The sequence below is a fragment of the Pantherophis guttatus genome, chromosome 2 (assembly GCF_059756535.1).
Source record: "Pantherophis guttatus breed Tessera chromosome 2, ASM5975653v1, whole genome shotgun sequence".
NCBI lineage: Eukaryota > Metazoa > Chordata > Lepidosauria > Squamata > Colubridae > Pantherophis > Pantherophis guttatus.
In genome coordinates, this window is record NC_142064.1 from 1,515,504 (window position 1) to 1,532,859 (window position 17,356).

At 50.2% G+C, this 17,356-nt stretch overlaps 1 protein-coding gene across 2 annotated transcripts in view; it reads right to left on the reverse strand.

Annotated features, from left to right (window-relative positions):
- CNTFR (ciliary neurotrophic factor receptor) overlaps positions 1-12,213 on the reverse strand; it is a 320,495-nt gene extending 308,282 nt beyond the window's left edge. The window contains exon 1 of one of the 2 annotated variants that reach the window (XM_034441950.3): positions 11,981-12,213. The gene's annotated coding sequence lies outside the window, so the exon portion shown is untranslated. The remainder of the gene's footprint in view (positions 1-11,980) is intronic. The other variant, XM_087885461.1, reaches the window with a different exon arrangement.
- Positions 12,214-17,356: the final 5,143 nt, after the last annotated feature.

Below are 17,356 nucleotides of genomic sequence, written 5' to 3' on the forward strand. Positions count from 1 at the left end.
GGAAGGATACTGCAAAATCCCCATTTCCTCCCAATCAGCTGGGACTTGGGAGGCAGAGAATAGATGGGGGCAGGGCCAGTCAGAATTTTTACTACCGGTTCTCTGAACTACTCATAATTTCCGCTACCGGTTCTCCAGAACTGGTCAGAACCTGCTGAAACCCACCTCTGATCATGTCCCCCCTAGTCCTTCTTTTCTCTAGACTGGCCAAACCAAATCCTGCAACCGTTCCTCATATGTTTTAGTCTCCAGGCCTTTAATCATCTCAGTTGCTCTTCTCTGCACTTTTCCCAAACTCTCAACCATTTTTTTTTTTTTTGTAATGTGGGTATCACAACTGGATACTCTGTGAAGATGTAAAGGGGTCTGTCTACCACGGGCCTCTTTAGAGATGCCCCTTCATTGTGGCACATGAGAACAGGTCGTCTCTTGCTCTGCTGGGGAGGGGCTTAAAATCCCCTTCCTCCAGAGAAGTGGTTTGCCATTGCTGAAAAATCTGCAAAGTGCATTTCTTTCGCCAGGATATAATCATTCATCAATTTCCTTTTATGCTTTAACTGTTTATTCTCTGTTTTCTACATTTCATTAACTGCCTGGAGTATTCACTGGGGTAAATGGGGAGGGGAATAGAGAAAATAAGTCATAAATAAGAGTAACCTTGATGTCGGGGCAGACTGCCTTTGAGGATAACGGGCCTCGCACTCGCCACAGGAATGTTCCTTAACTCCCCGGAGCCCCTGTCTGGTTGCCCCCTGAGAAAGCTGCCTGCTCTTTTCCTCCCCCTCGGAAGGAAGACTAACCTCAGCTGGTGGAAGGAAAAATAAACAGGCCTGAAAGAGGTGTTGACAGCTTCCCAATCCGTCTTGACCGGATGGCAAGGGTTTCCAGGGCTTTTCTTCTCAAGTACAAAGAAGAACGTACTTGACATACGAAGAACATTGACTGCAGGAATTGGGTAAGTCTAGTGTAATGAAGAGAAGGACTAGGGGAGACATGATTGATATTTGAGGGGCTTCTACCAAGACGAGGAGGTCAAACTATTCTCCAAAGCATCAAAAAGCAAGAGGAGGAACAATGGTGGAAACTAACCAAGGAGAGAAGCAACCTAGAACTAAGAAGAAATTTCCTAACGGTGAGAGCAATTAACCAATGGAGTAACTTGCTTTCAGAAGTTCATCACTGGAGGCTTTCAAAAAGAGACTGGGCAACCATTTGTCTGAAATGGTATAGGATGTCCTGCTTGAGCAGGGGGCTGGACTAGAAGACCTCCGAGGTCTCTTATTCTATGATCTGTGTTCTAAGTTCCTTTCTTTGGAGGGACCTTTGAAGATCCCTCCAAATGTCCTAGAATTAAGTCCATGCTGAGGGCCTCCAAGGAAGTCAGGAGACTCCTAAGGTAGATCTGCAGTTCGGGTCAAAAGTGCTTCATTCTCCACTTTCCAAAAGGAGAATATTTTCCCCCTCCTGAAAAGCAACCAGTTTTTCCATGTTTTGGACAGCAGTTACATTCATACTCCTCTGAGCACATACTTTGCTCACTTCCCATGTTCAGCACTGATGCCCACGTTCTGTCTTGGAACTGGCAAAGATTATGGGGTTTATAAATTCCTCGGGGCTCTCTGAATTTGGTTCTTTTCTTGCAGACGTTTCATTACCCAACTAGGTCACATCATCAGTACGAGTGAGTGTGATGTTTGCTCCTTAGTAGTTCTTCAATTAGGGTATTGTTTTCCACTTGATAGTTTGTCTGGTGTTAATTCCTGCTTATCTGAGTGTTGCCTGCTGGAGATAATTTGTTCTGGCCGTTTTGTTTCCTTCTTAGCTTTTTTGTTATCTCTTTTGAATGATGTGCAAATGTGGCTTATTTTTATGTGTCTATTGTGGTTGATTGGTCTGAATGCCAAGCTTCTGGGAAGGCTATAGCAAGGGTCTCCAACCTTGGCAACTTTAAGCCTGGAGGATTTCAATTCCCAGAAAGCTGGCTGGGGAATTCTGGGAGTTGAAGTCCTCCAGGCTTAAAGTTGCCAAGGTTGGAGAGCCCTGGTCTATAGCATTTGGGAGAAGAGGTTGTAGAAAATGTACAATGCTAGGAGCTGTATATCAATTGGGAACAAAACCCACATTCCCTTGCACAGATGTTACCCAGTTGGGTCATGAAACATCTGCAAGGAAACCACCAACCTCAGAGAGCACCAAGGACCCCCATCCTCCAACCCTGAGCCACAGAGATTCTGTCCTATTGATTATGGCGTTTACTTCCAAGGTAGATTTCACCTCAGGGGCCGCCAGAAGCACCGGACTACACCTCCCATCATTCCCAGAGTCTGTGAGAGTTGCAACCAAAATAACTGGAGGACACCAGATTGGGAAAGACGAATAGAAAGAAGCATTCAAACCCCACCCCACCCCACATGTTCCCCAAGGACAAAAGTGTCTTTGATGAGCTGATTTGTGGCCTGGTTCAGCTACCAAGCAGCTCAGAGTGAAAATGGCCAACTACCAAACCCCCAAGTCATCACAAGATTCAACACCCTTTTTCTGCTGTAGGCCAATCACAAGATCAGACGGATGATCACAAGCAGGGCAGGTCCTGGGAGGCTCACAGGCAATTCAGATATCATTGCGTCATGCTGGCATTTCATCCCTGGAGGTTTTTAAGAAGAGCCTGGACAACCATTTGTCTGGACTGCTATAGGGTCTCCTGCTTGAGCAGGGGGTTGGACTAGATGACCCTCATGGCCCCTTCCAAGTCTGTTATTCCAAATTCTAGCCGTGATACTTGGGTTTGCCCAATGCAGGCATTCTAATTCATTGATTGATTGATTGATTGATTGATTGACATCTTCCCCCAAATGACAGTGCTGTAATCTGCATAATGTCCCAGGTAGTCCTCAACCTACAACCACCATTGACTCCAAAATTTCTGCTGCTGAGCAGGACAGTCATTAAGTGAGTTTTGCCCCCTTTCACAACCTCTCTTGCCACACTTGTGAATCTTCTTTCCTCATAGGACTGCTTATCAGAAGTCATACAAGGGGATCACGTAACACGGGGACACTGCAACCCCAATAAAGATGAACCAGTTGCCAAGTGTCCAAACTTTAGCCACAGTCCAAAGTGACTTTTTTCAGTGCCATTGAACTTCGAATAGTCACTAAACGAACAGTCGTAACTTGAGACTACCTCTACTTGCCCTATTGGGGTACTCCGTGGGTACCCACAACAAAAAGCCCACAGCCCTTCCACAGTGTCATTCTCTTGGAACCAATTTTCTAAGGTTACCATTTCCCAAACGCCCCCATCGTAAAACAGAACACGCCTTTGTCAAAATAAGCCTTCAAGTCGGTTTATCAAATCCCAAACATTGCCAATATTTATAGACTTTCTGCTTTGCTTGGTAATTTCTCATCCGATATTTGAGCAGCCTGTTAATCATATTTTCCCTGGCGGGTCTTCACAAATCAGGAGACAAGACCACATTTATCATCCATAAAATAATCCCTTTTCTTTCTCACCCCTTCCAAACCTTCAAGAAGGGGGAAAAAAGTTTCTTAAAAATACTTAGTGCAGGTAAATAAAAGCTGAGCTACCCCTGACCGAGCAGGAGAGATCTTTGCTACCAGCCAAAATAGCAGCCAGTCCTGCCAATCCTTCAGGGCAAAACCACCCACATGTCAACATCTGGATGGTTGGATGGCCTTTCTCTAGGATCTTCCCACCCTGCAATTTCGGTTCGCTGACTCCCAAGAGTCCTCTTAGCCACACACCCACAACCACCGCTGTCCAACAGAGCGTGCCAACTCAGCCCAAGGTGAAGGAAGGTCCTGCGCTGGAGGAAACAGCCAGCAATTGGCATGCAAGGGAGGCCATCCCCTTCTACACCAAAGCCAATGCAGCCCTAGGCGGCATCAACAGAGGGAGAGAAGCAAGATCAGGTGAAGCGTTAGTACCGCTTTATAGTGCCCTGGTAAGGGCACACTTGGAACCCTGCATCCAGTTTTGGTCTCCCTGATAGAAAAAAGATATTGAGACTCTAGAAAGGGTGCAGAGAAGAGCAATAGAGATGATTAGGGGACCAGAGGCTAAAACATATGAAGAATGGTTGCAGGAACTGGGTATGTCTAGTCTAATGAAAAGAAGGACCAGGGGAGACAGGATAGAAGTCTTCCAATATCTGAGGGGCTGCCACAAAGAAGAGGGGCTCAACCTATTCTTCAAAGCACCTGAGGGCAGGACAAGAAGTAATGGATGGAAACTAATCAAGGTGAGAAGCGATCTAGAACTAAGGAGAAATTTCCTGACAGTGAGAACAATTAGAGCCTGGATAGCTCTGCAGACAAGGCACTGTAATTTTAACACCAGCTGTCTGCAATTAAAGTAAGTTCGAATCTTGCCAGACTCAAGGTTGACTCAGCCTTCCATCCTTTCTAAGGTAGGTAAATTGAGGACCCAGTTTGTGGGGGCAATACTGACTTTGTATAAATATACAAACGAATGAAGGCTATTGCTTAACGCATTGTAAGCCGCCCTGAGTCTCTGTAGAAGGGCGGCATATAAATCAAATTTAAAAAAAATAAAATAAAATAAACAGTGGAACAGCTTGCCACCAGAGGTTGTGAATGCTCCAACACTGGAGGTTTTTAAGAAGAGATTGGACATCCATTCATCTGGGATGGTATCATCAATCAGAACAGAGATAGAAGGGACCTTGAAGGTTTAGATTAGCTTAACAGAGTTGGAAGGGACCTTGTAGGTCATCTAGTCCAACCCCCCGTCCAAGCAGGAGACCCTACACCGTTTCCAACAAATGGCAGTCCAGTCTCTTCCTGAAAGCCTCCAGTGATGAAGCTCCCACAACTTCTGAAGGCAAGCTGTCTTCTGGTCCAACCCCCTCTACCATTTCAGACAAGTTAGGTTCTCCTGCTTAGCCAGAGGGCTGGACTAGAAGACCTCCAGGGTTCATTCCCATTCTGTGATTGGTAGAAGAGGCTTTAATGCCAGGGATGCCCATCCTGAATGCTGTGGCTGCTCTGGCTTTCCTTGCCCAGCTGGGAGCTTGCAAATCTGAGCAGAATGCTTTAGGTCAAAGCTAAACCCATGGAAGTTTTTTTTTTTGGGGGGGGGGCCTCACATTTCTGCCCCCCACCCCTGCCCTGATGGTGTCACTGGCTGTCATAACTCAGCAAAAGGGCTGACATCACCGCCTCTCCAGCTCTGCTTCTGCATCTCATTAAGGGCAAAGCCACTGCTTTGCTGCTTCATTAATTCAAAACGCAGGTGATCAATTCCTTTTTTTTTTTTATTTTATTCCGGAGCGATGATTTAAAATTTAAATATTCCTCAAGTGGCTTTTTTGTCTCTTAAAAGCTCTGCTGCAGGGGCTGCAATGCCGGAGGAGCAAAATTCCCTCCATGCTGGAAGGGGGTTAAAGGGGAATCAATATCCTCTCGAGCAGATGAAAACGCTTCCTGTGAGCCTCGGGGATGCCCGCCTGCCAGGATTAAGCCACGCGCTCCCAAGGCAGAAATGTGGGAAAGCCTCCACATTCCAGGAATTTGGACGGCGCCCCTCGGGTCAAAGCCGGAGAGACCCCACCCCTCGGCCTCATCTGAGCTGGCCATGTGCTGCTCCCCGCCTCACTCCAACCAGCTCTGCTTTGCCCATCCCAACGTCTCAATCAGAATAGAGCTGGAAGGGACCTTGGAGGTCTTCTAGTCCAACCCCCTGCTCAAACAGGAAACCCTATACCATTCCACAACCAATGGCAGTCCAGTCTTTCCTTAAAAGCCTCCAGCGATGAAGCACCCATGACTTCCTGTGGCAAGCAGCTCCACTGGTTAATTGTCCTCATTGTTAGGAAGTTTCTCCTTAATTCCAGGGTGCTTCTCTCCCTGACTAGTTTCCATCCATTGGTTCTTGTCCTGCCTTCTGCTGCTTTGGAGAATAGCTTGACTCCCTCCTCTTTGTGGCAGCCCCTCAAATATTGGAAGACTGCTCTCATGTGTCTCCCCCCCCCCCCCCAAGACTGGCCTCTCCAGACCTCGCTCTCCTTCTCAACGCAGTGGAGACGCCAAACTTTTAAAAATCATCTTTACTAACAGGATTTGCAGAGCAGACCTCAAGGGATCCCTGGGGAGGAGGGGGGGAAGCTGACAATGAGCCCCAACCCCCCCTCGCTCCCATTAAGCAAGCAAGGAATTTAACAGGGGAAACGAAGCCTGGTACAGAATGAAAGCAAAGGAAGCCACAGAGAGATCGCACGTTAACGCCAAAGAGGGGGAAAGTGCCAGAGAATAAAGAGGTGCACCCCCAGCACCCCTAAAACTCAGAAGAAGCTCCCCGGGATGAGACCCTACTTTAAATGGCCCTCTCCAAGAACAGCCTTTGGAAAACTGCCGGTTGGGCAGCAGATCTGAAGGTTCATGTGAGATGCAGACACGAATCGCAACTGGATGCTGCTTTGCTCAGTCATACTCAAGTCAGAATAGAGCTGGAAGGGACCTTGGAGGTCTTCTAGTCCAACCCACTGCTTGAGCAGGAGACACAATACTATTTCTGTGGCTATCCAGTCTCTCCTTAAAACCCTCCAGACTACTGAAGGCAAGCTGCTCCATCGATTAAGTAACAGAATAACAGAGTTGGAAGGGACCTTGGAGGTCCTCTATTCCAATCCCCTGCTCAAGCAGGAGACCCTATGCCATTTCAGACAGGTGACTGTCCAGCCTCTTCTTAAAGAACTCCAGTGATGGAGCACCCACAACTTCTGGTGGCAAACGGTTCCACTGGTTAATTGTTAGGAAGTTTCTCCTTAATTCCAGGTGGCTTCTCTCCTTGGTTAGTTTCCATCCGTTGCTTCTTCTCCTGCCTTCTGTGCTTTGGAGAATAACTTGACTCCCTCTTCTTTGGGGCAGCTTCTCAAATATTGGAAGACTGCTAACATGTCACCCCTAGCCCTTCTCTACATTAGACTCGATGCACCCAGTTTCTGCACCCGTTCTTCATGTGTTTTAGTCTGCAGGCCTTTAATAGCCTCCAGGCACTCCATATAGCCTCCTGTCTGATTTTGGTTCCATGTTCCTGCCTCCTTTTCAACCCCAGAGACCCCTGCAGGAATCCAAGGAGACGGACGGAGGAGCCACTCGGAGCTGGCAAGCAAGATTTCTGCACCGCCATCCACCCGCAGCGCATCTCCAGTGAGATGCCTGGAGCATAAAGGACGCCCAGCTGCAAACTTGGTGCCTGGAGGAGCTCAACCCCCCCCCGGAAGACCAACACCCCCCACCCCCCAAGGCAGGCAGACACTCTATCGACTCGCAGCATCCTCGTCTTCTATAGATTGCGTCTGGGTTTACTGGCCCACATCCAGTCCATTATTTCTGCAAGGCCAGGAATCCTGCCAAACTTGGCATTGATCCACAGCCAAGCCCCCCCTCCCTCCCCCTCCCCCAATCCCAGCTCCAAATATTGCAAAGTGATCAGCGCCGCTCCATCCCATAATAGGAAAGCAGAGCCCTCTTTGGATTTTAAGAGGAAGGAGCCCACTGGGGATGGCCAAGCTCTCCCAGGCAGGATGGCTGGGGAACACCCCGCTTGTTCTCCATGGAGTAGATAATCAAGTGGCATTTTCTCTTTGGCAGGAAAAGCTGAAAGGGGGTCAGCTTCTTGAAGGCAAGCAGAGGAACGTCCTAATTTGCCCCCAGAGGCTGTGGGTGCTCCAACACTGGAGGTTTTTAAGAAGAGACCAGACAGCCACTTGTCTCAAATTGAATATGATCTCCTGCTTGAGCAGGGGGGTGGACCCTTCCAACTCTGCCGTTCTGCCTTCCCAGCAGCTGCAATATGATTTAAGGACCCAGAGCAGCTCAGGAGGAATTCCCATCCTCTCCCTATCATTTCAAGCCTCTCAGCTGCAAAGGTCTCTAGAGTTGGCAGCCATCAAAAGCAATCAAGAAACAACTCCCCCCCCCCCCCCCGTACAAATTGTCTGAATTGAGCCCCCCTTTCCAGGTCTTGTGAGGGGGGGGGGGAGGCCTCCCTCTTGGCCTTCTCCAGGCCCCAGATCAACACGCCACCCTGGTGATCCAAAGCTGTTTACTACACGCACAGAGTAGATGCCAACTGCAAAGAACAATTCCTTTTTGCAAATGTCTGTGGAGGTTCCCAGTCATCCAAGGTCATGGTTGTCCCAAAAGTGCATTTTCTAAAAGCAACTGGACCTTGTTTTCCCTTGAAGACTTTTCGCTTCTCATCCAAGAAGCTTCTTCAGTTCAAACCCTATTCAGTTCTGAAGAACTGAAGAAGCTTCTTGGATGAGAAGCGAAATGTCTTTGAGAAAAAAAACACACAAAGTCCAGTTGCCTTCTGAAAAAGCACCTTTGGGACTATTTGCAAGGAATTGCAAAATGCCAGGCACAATTCCAGAAGAGGAAGGAAGGAAAAAAACAACCTGTCATTCCCAGCAGCAGGAAAATGTGCCCTTTTCAATGCCGGATCAGGCTTCCGTCCATGCCTGCTATTTTACAAACAGCCCACTCAGCCAATTCTTCCTTTTGTTTCTCGGCACCGCTTCCCCGATTTCTTAGAAACCCCATTAACGGAATCAAACTTCCTTCTCTTAGGGGGAAAAAAGCCCAACAAGCTGAACGGCTGAGACTTTTGAGCACCGGCCCTGCAGAGAAGACCCCACAGGCAGCCTGCCATGTGGGGTCCCACCCACCCCACCACCTCTGGAAGAGGGAAAGAAAATAATTGCCCCATGCCACCAATCCAAAAATGCAGCCAGCCAAAGAATCTGGACTGCCCCTTCCAAAATATTCACGACCGGAAGGCAACGGATCTCAAAATACAGTAACCTGGACTTACGACCACAATGGAGTCAGTGTTGACTCTAGGCAATGGCCTGGAGTATAAGTGGTACTCAACATACGACCATAATCGAGTCCAAGTTTCCATTGCTAAGCAAGACTGTTCTTTGGCTCTGTTTTATGACCTTCCTTACGACATGAATCACTGAAGTTGCTAAGCGAGGAGCATGGTTGTTAAGTGAATCTGGCTTCCCCACGGACTTTGTCAGGAGGTCACAAAACGAGATCACGTGACCCCGGGACACTGCGACTGTCATAAATAGGAACCAGTTGCCAATCATCCGTATTTTGATCACCTATGAATGGATGCTGCAATAGTCGTAACTGTGAAAAAGGATCATAAATTACTTTTCTCAGTGCCGTTGTAACTTTCAACAGTCGCTAAACGAATGCTTATAAGTCGAGGACTTTTTGTAGTTATGGATCCACTTCCAGCACCCAGAGAGCCTCAAATTTGCTGCCAGCTGTTTTGCAGCCCTGGGTTTTTGCTTCCAAATGCCCGGACTCTCTGCTCTTGGCAAGGAGGGAAATGAATTTGGCTGCACAATGCCAGTCAGGATGAGCCTGCTGGCACCTTTCCGACTGACACCTGAGTGAGAACATGAGCACCTGCCTTTTAATAAAAGGTGTGAGTCAGAGAGGGTTCGTCAGCCTCCTTCTGTTGCTTTGCTACTGCAGATGAACCCTGCTCTCCCTCCTGCCATGTTTACAAGGAGGAGCTGGAGTCCAGGAAATGGGATCTTCCCAGCTAAAAGCTCTCCGCTCCCCCAGCCCTCAAGGGATCCAGTGGGACCCAGCTGACCCATCAAGGCAGGAGAGGCCACGGAGAGAAATCCTGAGCTTTTCCTACCCTATGCACTCCGTAGCACCTGAAAGCATCTTAACAGCATCTTTGGGAGAGAGCCACGGACAACCGACAAATTTCTGCTTTGCAATTTAAGCTCTTAATCTGATCCAGATCAGGTCTCGAGGGAGGAGGGGCCCCCACCCACATCATTCTCACCAAGATCACTTCTTTGCAAAGGACCAAGCCGATCGATTGGGGGATTCCTCAGAACTTCTGTTTTTCAACGCAAGAGGTTTTGTTTCCTTATAACTTTGCCTTTCCGTCTCTTACGCGGCCTGCTTGCCTGCCTGCTTCCCCTTGCAACCCACGCCTTTCTCTAATGCCAGACTCAAAATTCCCCCCCACACACACACAAATGGACTCAAAGAAGAAGAAAAACCAGTAACAATCCTGGAAGTGAAGGGCGGCCAACAGACAGTTGAGGAGAGTTGAGAAAAACAGAGAACCAGCATTGAAAGCGAGATATTTCTTTAAAAAAATCTGCAAGATGCCCAAAGCTGCTGCTTTCTGTTTGCTAACTGTCCAGGGGAAGGGGAAAAAAAAAAACTTCCCTGGTTTATAAAATACTTCTGTGTAGTGAGGCTTGGCCTCTCCCCCACCACACCCCTGAAGCAACTTGGAAAGGAATTAAAACCCGAGCACAAAATTTTGCCTTTGACTTGCACGCATGCAGCTGGCCGGCCGTTTTGCTCCTTAAAAGGTGGGACAGACAGAGGGTGGGGTGAGAGACCCCTCATTCTCTCCTTAAGAGAACAAGACAAAATCCTAAATATTTCTCCAAACAGGAGCAGGTTAAACTTCTCAGAAGCTGGGCTTTATTTGACTTAAATACAATATTATCCCCAGCAATTTTTCCCCTCCGTTTGTCGCGAATGGAAATTCAGGGGAGAAAATGAGGAGAGGGCTATTCTTGCTTCCCAAACTGGTCCTTACTCCAGAGAGCTCTGAAGCAAGAGCTTGTCCGGAGTAGCAGCAGCCCTCCCCAACTTCTACCAGGAATCTTCTGCCAAGTCGCAAGCATGAATGGGGGGGGGGGGGGGGCGTTTCCTTCCTTCCTTCCTTCCTTCCTTCCTTCCTTCCTTCCTTCCTTCCTTCCCTCTCCTTCCTTCCTTCTTTCCTGCCTGCCTGCCTGCCTGCCTTCCTGCCTTCCTTCCTTCTCAGGCAAGAGAGGGTCTTTTTTGGCGGAGCGGGAGAAGGGAGCGTTTACGGGCAGAGACGCCTCGTTTCTTTCTGCCATTGAGCGGCGGGTCTTCGCCTAGCGAAGCGGGGCTCTGCAAAGCGGGGGCGGCCAACCGCTTGCCAGCCCCCCGGCTCTCTCCGGAGGGTAAGCCGGGCTGATCCGCGGCAGCTGGAAGGAGACCCGAAGGAGAGGGAGCGGGAGGGGGAGGGGGCGCCGCAGGGACACCGACCTCGGGCGCTCCCCTCGCCCATCAGTCCGCTGCACGCAGAAGCCTCAGCCCCCCCCCGCCTTTCTTTTGTCTTTTTGGAGGGGGGGTCGCGGTTGAGCCCCTTCATCTCTCTCGCCCCCGCCTCCCAGCTTTTAGGAGCAATCCTGGGGGGGGGGGGGGCACCGGAGCGGCCGAAGTGGCTTTGCTGCTGGCAGGGCAGAGCTGGGGAGGATGAACCTGCTGCTGCTGCCGCTGCCAGCCCGCGCTTGTCACTCTCGGTCCCTTGCAAGGCTGAGCCCCGGAGACCCCCGGCGCCCCCCCCCCCACCGCCAGGGCGGCAAGGAGAGCCGGCGGCTGGCACAATCAATCGACCGGCTTGTGGGGGGGGGGGAGGAGGGCGTGGGGGGGGGAGGCAGAAAGACCCCACAGCTACCTGAGTCCAGTCGGGACCCTTCCCCATTTTGCCGCCACCCCTCGCCTCGCCTCCCCGTCCATCCCCCCCCCCCCCGAGCAAAGTTGCCTTTGGGGCTTCGGCGGCCGAGCAGGCGAAGCAGGGACCGCCAGGGCGGACGCCCCTTCCCCTTCCCCGGGACCCCCTCCCCTTGATTCTGCCGCCACGCCTCGGCTCCCCCCCCCCCCCAGGGCCAAAGTTGCCTTTCGGGCTCCGGTGGCAGAGCAAGCAGCCCGGGCAGGCAGGCAGGCACCGCCAGGACGGACGCCCCTTCCCCGCCGGGACCCCCAGCCCATTTGGCCGCCACGCCTTGCCTCTCCCCGGGGCCAAAGTTGCCGTTCGGGGCTGGGCTGGGCGGGGAGCGGCAGGCGAAGCAGGGGCCGCCAGGACCGACGGACGCCCCTTCCCCTTCTGCCCGGCACACACTCACCGCGTCCGCCCCGCGTCCTCGGCGCGCCCGGCTCGCCAGCGCTCCGGCTGGGCCGCTCGCCCCGGGGCTGCCCGCCTCGCCCGCCCGCTCGCTCGCCCGCTCGCTGCCTTCTCCTTCCCGGCGGCGCTGGAGGCAGGAGCGGCGGTGGCAGCGGCGGCGCCTCTCCCGCACCAGCTGCGAAGCGAGCGGCGGAGCGAGGCAGAGGCGCTTTTAAGCGCCCCCCCCCCCCAGTCCCACCCCCATGTGACCAGCCGGGCGGGCGGAGGCAGCGAGGGAGGGAGCCGGGCGGGCGGAGGCAGCGAGCGGGACGCGGACGCCCCCGGGAGGAGCCCGCCCTGCCCAGGCCCCCCGCCGGACGCCCCAGGAGGAGCCGCGCCGCGCTCGGCAGGTGCGCCCGGCTGGGAGGAGGCAGGCAGGCAGGCAGGCGGGCAGCAGAGGCGTCCCGAGGGCTCCGCTTCCCCGAGGAAGGCAGCGGCGGGGCACAGCGGAGGAGCGGGAGCCGGCAGCGGCCGGGCCTTACGGCGGAGGACAGAGGCACTTCGCGCCTCGATGCCCGGGAGCGACCCGTGTCCGTGGGAAGGCGCGCCTGGCCGCCTCTGCAATCTTCCCAGCCGGCTCCTGAGAAGCTGAGACTCACTTGACAACTGTGCGATTCGCTTAATGACTGTGTAGCTCTCTTAACGACCACAGTACATGGGCCGGTCATGAGAGGCCTCAGTTAACCACCGGAGAGCTCAGCGACTCACATTCCGGTCCCAACTGTGGTCGTAAGTCAAGGACTGCCTGCCTAATTTAAAAAGATCAGCAGGGAAAATCAAAAGGCGGCTACTTTGGAAGGGGGAGGGGTCTGTCCCATAGAAGCACAGGGTCTGAATGGCCAAAATGTCCATCAGGTCCTCGACTTACAACCACAATTTTAGCCCAACATTTAGGTTGCTGAGCAGGACAGTTGTTAAGTGAGTTTTGCCCCATTTTACAACTTCTTGCCACAGTTGCTAAGTAAACGTCTGCGGGTTTTTGGTTCTTAAGTGAATCCAGCTTCCCCATAGGCTTTGCTTGTCAGGAAGTCACTAAAGAGGATCACGTGATACCATAACCATCATAAATATGAATCACGAAGCATCCGAATTCTGATCACGTGACCCTGGGGATGCTGCAACGGTCATAAGTGTGAAAAACGGTCCTGTCACTTTTTTCAGTGCCATTGTAGCTTTGAAGAGTCACTAAACGAACTGTTGTAAGTCAAGGAGTACCTTGGGCGTTTCTCTTGGGCTTTGAGACCGGCCCAAACCATTGCTGGGGGAAGGGGAGGTTCTTCAGGAATGCAGAGCCCACCGCCCAGCCTTTCTGTAGCCGCGCTCCAGGCGAGGGGCTACTCACAGCCATTGGCGCAGCATTGATTACGCCTGGGTGAGCTGCATTTTAATGTGGCTCCGAGCCGAACGTGTCACCAAATAAGGTTAAAACGCCAATGCAACCCAGATGTAATAAACCGGAATACATAATGTAAAATCTACAACAAATTAAACCGGCGGCTGAATAAACCCAACAGGAGAACGAGCAAGGAAAATGCTTGTAAACAAAACTCTCTCGCTTCCATTTAAAATATTTTGATGCCTCTTTGGGGGCAGCGCTTAATAACAAGATGGGGTGACGGTTTGAACGAGACTCTCGCATGACTCCATAAACCATGGGGCTGAAATACTGGAAGGTCTCGGAAAAGAGGTCAGGTCTTAACAGGCGCTGTGGATGATGGGGCCTGAAGGCCACCGATTTTCAGAGGGTGTGGCTACTGAGCTTGAGGCCTACAGGGCCTGGTTCTCCAGAAACGAATAACAGAGTTGGGAGGGACCTTGGAGGTCTTCTAGTCCAACCCCCTGTTCGAGCAGGAGAGTGTATACCATTCAGGACAAAAGGCTGCTTATTCTCTTCTTCAAAGCCTCCGGTGTTGGAGCACCCACAATTTCTGGTGGCAAGTCGTTCCACTGGTTAATTGTTCCCACTGTCAGGAAATGCCTCCTGAATCCCAGGTTGCTTCTCTCCTTGATGGGTTTCCATCCGTTGCTTCTTGTCCCGCCTTGACGTTTAAGCAAGCTCACTTAAGCGAAAGAGACTCCTGCACGCATCCCAGCTTGCCCTCCAGATGCACAGGTGCTGCCAACCGACTGGTAAGCTGCAAGATGCCAGTTTAATCAGGGAAGTCGCAAATGACGGTGCCGAGTTTGGCAGTGCCACTTTCATCCTCCACAAGGCAACCACAATCTACACGCATCTCTGCTCAGTTTCCAGATGCCTGGAACTCCAGCCCGTGTCGAATTAAGGATGGGCTGGTGATGGTCAGGCGGCTTTTTACTTTCTATTTTTATTCCTTCGTTAAAACCCCACCTTTATTATTTTTACAAATAACTCTGCAAATAATGTATCCGGCACACCTTCCTCCTCTTCTTTTCACCTCACACCTATGGGGTCTTTTCCCACTGTTGACTCTGGGTTCTGCACTATCTTTTAGAAGGGACAAATCTCCTCTGGCATGAAGCGGCTATTCCCATTGCTGGTTCTCTCCTCCCTCTGTTCTCTGTTCCTGGGCACTCCAAACCGCTTGGAGGTAGTGGGTGCAAAGCCTGGTAGTGTTGTGGCCCACCAGCGGCCTGCTGATCCCGACGAAGGGGAGGCTGGTGTGGTGTCGCGCCAGCAGCCTGCGCAGCCAGCGCTCACGTCGGACAGCGAGGAGGCTGAAGAGGATGTGGTGCCAGAGGCAGAGACTCAGCCAGGGCCTTCAGAACCTCCGGAGGCTCCTTCAAGTGGAGAGAGCAAAGTGGAGGAGCCTCTCCTCGATGCTCGAGCACGCAGGGCTGCCAAAAGGCAGGAGTGGCTACTCAGGAGGAGGAGGTCTCCTCGAGAGTAAGGCTTGAGGATAATTGGCCACTCCCTTAGCCTATTTAAGTCCCAGGCAGCTAGTGCTTTCTTGCTGGAAACAACTTGTAATTATCATCAGAGTATTTTGGTTTATCTTGTGTTCTTGGCTGGTTGCCAACCTTTGGCGGTCTTGTTTATTCTTGCGACTTAATAAATTTGATAAGGACTGTTGGTGTGTGTCAATATCCTCAGAAATCCGGAGCTAGGGCAGAACAGGTAGATTTGAGCCTCTCCCCCCCTGAGGTGGCCCTGTGACAGGGTTGAAGTAAACATAACCAACAGAGGAGAATATTTGTAGCTGAGGGTTGACCTGTGGAGACCTTGGTGCTCTCTGAGCTTTGTAGTTTTTCTGCAGACATTTCATGACCCAACTAGGTAACATCATCAATTCTTGGAGTTGAAGTCCACAGGTCTTAAAGTTACCAAGTTTGGAGAGCCCAGTCCTCAGGTCACGTGATCACTATTTGTGACTTTCCCAGCTGCCTTCTGACAAGCAAAGTCAACGGGGCAAGCCGGGTTCACTTAACACAGTGTTTCTCAACCTTGGAAGCTTGAAGATGGGTGGACTTCAACTCCCAGAATCCCCCAGCCAGGCTGGGGGATTCTGGGAGTTGAAGTCCACCCATCTTCAAGCTACCAAGGTTGAAAAACACTGGCTTAATGGCTGTACGATTTCACTTGACAAGTGCAGTATTTCTCTTAACAATCATGGCACAAAAAGGCTGTAGAATTGGGCGAGACTCACTCAACAACCACCTTGCTTAGCAACTTAAAATTCTGGATTCCTGCTGTGGTAAGTCAAGGATTTACCACCACAACAGGAAGCCACCACTGGGCCAGGTGGCTCAGCAGACTGATAGCATTGTGATTAACACCAGCTGTCTGCAATTACTGTAAGTTCAAATCTCCCCAGGCTCAAGGTTGACTCAGCCTTCCATCCTTTCTAAGGTAGGTAAATTGAGGACCCAGTTTGTGGGGGCAATAAGCTGACTTTGTATAAATATAAAAAAAGGATGAAGGCTATTGCTTAGCGCATTGTAAGCCGCCCTGAATCTCCGGAGAAGGGCGGCATATAAATCAAATTTAAAAAAAAAAGACTAGCTGTAACGAGTTAAAATTAAATTTTAATAAGCCTCTGAAGCGATTCCCCAACTCTGCACATTTTGTGTTCATTCCAAGGACTCTATAATAAGCACAATGAGTGAACACACATCGCAATGGACACACTGCAACCATCCAACAGCGCAATCTTGCAGCCTTAACGTCTTTCCAACTTTGAAGAGAAATATATTTGGTGCCTCTTACGGTCAGAAAATCCATGTCTCTTCATATCGTGATTGATTCCAAGTTTTCCGTGCCCAAAGAAAAAGTCAATTCAAATCATTAAAAGCTATTGATTTTTATCATATTAACAAAGTTTACTAAATTAACCAAATTTCAGAGACTGAATCAAAAGAGACTAATAGTGAAATAACCCGATATCATCTGAATCCACCCATCCTTTTTATGTCACCGGTTCAATCAGGTCGATGACTAACCCATTGGAAACATTTATTTAAGGCCTGCCGTGATCCTGAAAGATGGATTCTTTGTTCAGTTAATCTCATTTGAAGATCAGAAGACACATACAGTACCAAATATTCTTTTTTTTTTTTAGAATTCTTTACCATTGATCGGTTAATATGGGCCTTTCCAACTCTTTATTCCAGGGTTAACTACATAATATATACCTTTACCCAGGGATGAAATGTAAAATTTGTTACTATCGGTTCTGTGGGCGTGGCTTGGTGGGGGGGGTTAATGTGACTGGGGTGGGCGTGGCCAACTTTTTTTAAAAAAAAACTTTTCAAAGCATTTTTTCTAATGCTTTGAAAAGCCTCTCTGCTCATCAGGCAACTCAGCTGGTATCGTCAGAGACTTTTCAAAGCATTTTTTTAACCACCTCTTCGGCCAAGAGGTTGCTGAAAAAAATGCTTTGAAAAGCCTCTGACAATCCCAGCTGAGCTGCGCGATCATCAGAGGCTTTTTTTTTACTTTTAAAAGCATTTTTTCGTCGGAAGAGATTGTAGAAAAAATGCTTTTAAAAGTAAATAAAATAAAAAAGGCCTCTGATGATTGCACGGCTCAGCTGGGCATGGTGGGGGGGGGGGGGGCGCAGGGATTTTTGCTACCGGTTCTCCGAACCACCTGCCGCCATCGCTACCGGATCGAGTGATCCGGTCCGAACCGGGAGCATTTCACCCCTGCCTTTACGTCAATCTTACACACAATTCAACTCTGTTGTACAAATAATCTCTTCTATTGGTGGTGGTAGCTTTAGAAGTTGTGAAAACCATTTCAAAATAGAAACAGTCCAAAAAAATAACACACCAAAAAAAAGTAAAGGTAGTCCTCCACTTACAACAGTTCATTTAGTGATTGTTTAAAGCTACAACAGCACTGGAAAAAAAAGTGTTTTTT